This window comes from Arachis stenosperma, chromosome 10 (genome assembly GCF_014773155.1).
Source record: "Arachis stenosperma cultivar V10309 chromosome 10, arast.V10309.gnm1.PFL2, whole genome shotgun sequence".
Classification (NCBI taxonomy): domain Eukaryota; kingdom Viridiplantae; phylum Streptophyta; class Magnoliopsida; order Fabales; family Fabaceae; genus Arachis; species Arachis stenosperma.
Genome location: NC_080386.1, coordinates 43,442,288 through 43,446,461, shown reverse-complemented (window position 1 = coordinate 43,446,461; position 4,174 = coordinate 43,442,288).

Sequence of the window (4,174 nt, the reverse complement as noted above, 5' to 3'; positions counted from 1 at the left end):
GCATTGGTGGAAGTTCAAGGATGAGTACAAGCATAAACCACCTTAACAAGGAGCCTCTCAATTATCCAACTTAAGGACTTAAACTAAAAGTGCTAGGTGGGAGACACCCACCATGGTAAACTCTTTCCATTCTCTTATATATATAATCAACAAATGAATTGAGTTGCCATTGTAGGTAGTTTCCTTATTTTCCATACTTTTGTACATATTGCATTGATTGCTAGGTTGCTTATTAGATTCATGTTTTGATTAGGATAGTTGTTTTTAAGTGGATTTTGCTTGAAGTGCAAGTTTTGTTTATTTTGTCTTTGAAAATTTTCAAAAACTAAAAGATTTTTGTTAAATTTGAATTTTGGGTGCTTTAGAATGCATATAGGTTAGGAGAGTGCCCTGTTTCTGTTTTATGCTTCTAAAAAAAAGTGTGCGCCACGCGCGCACACATTGTGTGCCATAGTGGAACTCCTGGTACAAAATCCAGAGAGTTATACTGGAGTGGTGCTGCCATTGTGCGAAGCGCACAATTTAGCCCCACGCATACGCGTGGATGACGCGTACGCGTCACTCTTTCCTTGCTGCATCCCGCGCGTATGCATGGTCGACGCTTACCCGTCGCTTCACCTTTCTGCTTTTCGCACGCACGCGTCGCCGATGCGCGCGCATCGCTCCTGCGCCCTGTTTTTGTCCTCTCTTCCCTCTTTCTTTCTTTCTTCTTCTTCTCTCTTCCCTTCTCCCATTTCTCTTCTTCCCTTTCTATCTTCTCTTCTCACCTTTCTCATCATTTCTTTCTTACTTCTCTTTTTTCTTCTTCTCCCTCTCCTCAAAATTCTACTTCTCATTTTTCTTATTTTTGATTTTCTTTTGTGTATTGCATCCACATACTTTCATTCATTGCATTTTAATTTTGTTTTTGTAGCTTGGCTTATTTTCTTTTCTAAATTTCTTATTTTAACATTGGTGTTGAATTCTCTTACTCAATTGTTGAGACTTTCTTAGTTAGTTTTGATGCTTCGTGACTTGTTTCGCATTAATTGTGATACTTGTTCCACACATAAGATTAGTGCTTTAGTCCTTCCTAACTCATTATTCTTTGTTTTTTGCCTCATTATCATTGAGTTAGGATAGGACCAAATGCTCTCATGCTTATCACTAATCTTGTTTGTGTCAATTTTTGTTTGAACTTGATGCCCAGCATGCTCTTTATGTCATTTACTTGTACTTTGACTTTACTCTTGCATCAAGTGTTAGTTGATATGCCATAGCTTATATTGTTTTCTCACTCACATCTTGTAGCTACCATGTAGTTGAGAACCTTACTCTAATTTGGTATTAGCCCCCGCTTATTGGTGCACGAAATTGCAATAACACTTTTGCAATCCCGCACAACTAACCAGCAAGTGCACTGGGTCGTCCAAGTAATACCTTGCGTGAGCAAGGGTCGATCCCACGGAGATTGTCGGCTTGAAGCAAGCTATGGTTATCTTGTAAATCTTAGTCAGGAGATCAGAAATTATCAGGATTGATTGTGAAAAGCAAAAGAACATGAAATGGTTACTTGTTTTGCAGTAATGGAGAATAGGTGGGGTTTGGAGATGCTCCATCTTCTGAATCTCTGCTTTCCTACTGTCTTCTTCATCAAACACGCAAGTCTCCTTCCATGGCAAGCTCGTGTAGGGTTTCACCGTTGTCAATGGCTACCTCCCATCCTTGCAGTGAAAGCTAAGCACGCACTCTGTCACAGTACTGCCAATCACCGGTTTGGTTCCCTCCCCTACCGGAATAGAATCCCTCTTTTGCGTCTGTCACTAACGCCCAGTAGGTTACAGTTGAAGCACGTCACAGTCATTCAATCATTGAATCCTACTCAGAATACCACAGACAAGGTTTAGACCTTCCGGATCTCTTGAATGCTGCCATCAGGTCCTGCCTATACCACGAAGATTCCGATTGAAAGAACCCAAGAGATAACTACTCAATCTAAGATAGAACAGAGGTGGTTGTCAGACACATATTCATGGTTGAGAATGATGATGATTGTCACGGATCATCACATTCATCGGATTAAGAACAAGTGTTATCTTAGAATCGAAGCAAGCATGATTGAATAAGAAACAGTAGTAATTGCATTAATCCATCAAGACACAGCAGAGCTCCTCACCCCAACCATGGGGTTTAGAGGCTCATACTGTGGAAAGAAACGTGTACAAAATGTTATGGGGTCATAGGTACGGATACAATGTCAAAAGATCCTATAAGTAGTAACTAGTGTCCTAAGGTTTACAGAAATGAGTAAATGACAGAAAAATCCACTTCCGGGCCCACTTGGTGTGTGCTTGGGCTGAGCAATGAAGGAATTTCGTGTAGAGACCTTTTCTGGAGTTAAACGCCAGCTTTCATGCCAGTTTGGGCGTTTAACTCCAAATTTTATTCCAGTTCCGGCGTTTAACGCTGGAATTTCTGTAGGTGACTTTGAGCGCCGGTTGGGCCATCAAATCTTGGGAAAAGTATGGACTATTATATATGCTGGAAAGCCCAGGATGTCTACTTTCCAATGCCGTTGAGAGCGCGCCAATTGGGCTTCTGTAGCTCCAGAAAATCCACTTCGAGTGCAGGGAGGTCAGAATCCAACAGCATCTGCATCCATTTTGGTCTGGATCAGATTTTTGCTCAGAACCCTCAATTTCAGTCAGAAAATACCTGAAATCACAGAAAACACACCAAACTCATAGTAAAGTCCAGAAAGTGAATTTTAATTAAAAACTAATAAAAATATACTAAAAACTACTAAAACCAAAAACATACTAAAAACAATGCCAAAAAGCATACAAATTATCCACTCATCACAACACCAAACTTAAATTGTTGCTTGTCCCCAAGCAACTGAAAATCAAAATAGGATAAAAAGAAGAGAATATACTATAGACTCCAAAATATCAAAGAAACATAGCTCCAATTAGATGAGCGGGACTAGTAGCTTTTTGCCTCCGAACAGTTTTGGCATCTCACTCTATCCTTTGAAGTTCAGAATGATTAGCATCTATAAGAACTCAGAACTCAGATAGTGTTATTGATTCTCCTAGTTAAGTATGATGATTCTTGAACATAGCTAGTGTATGAGTCTTGGCTGTGGCCCAAAGCACTCTGTCTTCCAGTATTACCACCGGATACATACATGCCACAGACACATAATTGGGTGAACCTTTTTAGATTGTGACTCAGCTTTGCTAAAGTCCCCAATTAGAGGTGTCCAGGGTTCTTAAGCACACTCTTGTTGCCTTGGATCACAACTTTATTTCCTTCTCTTTTTTTTCTTTCTTTTTCTTTTTCTTTCTTTTTTTTTCGAAAATTTTTTTTTTGCTTTTTCTTGCTTCAAGAATTAATTTGATGATTTTTCAGATCCTCAATAACAGTTCTCTTTCTCCTCATTCTTTCAAGAGCCAACAAATTTAACATTCTTAAAAACAACAAATTCAAAAGACATATGCACTGTTCAAGCATTCATTCAGAAAACAAAAAGTATTGTCACCACATCAAACTAATTCAACTAGTTTCAGAGATAAATTTCGAAATCCTGTACTTCTTGTTCTTTTGTGATTAAAGCATTTTTCTTTTAAGAGAGGTGATGGATTCATAGGACATTCATAGCTTTAAGGCATAAACTTAAATTTTATTAATTATGAACTAAGAACAAGACTCAAATATAGATATAAGATGAAACAAAAAAAAATAAATAGAAAATAAAATAAAAAAAACGCAAACATAGGCTCCTAATGATAGAGGTTTTCACAGAGTTAGAACTCAACAACCTTGATTTTGAGAAGTGGATGCTCCCTCAGCTTGAGAGGAGAACTTTTGGCGTTTCATTTCTTGAATTTCACGCCCTTGCTTCTCTTGTTCCTTCAGCAATTTGCAGAGCATGCAGTTCTGATTCTGCTGTTCTTCCTTCAGTTGCTCCATAGTCTCTTGCAACTTGTTAATAGATGCTTCTAGGTTGGACCAGTAGTCAATTCTTGGGAATTCAGGGAGGAATTCCTGCGCCCTCCTCTTGATGGAGTTGTCTTGCACTTGTCCTTCCATTGACTTCTTAGTGATTGGGTGTTCAATGGGTATGAACTCATCCACTCCCATCTTCACCCCAGCCTCTTTACAGAGCAAGGAAATCAAGCTTGGATAAGCC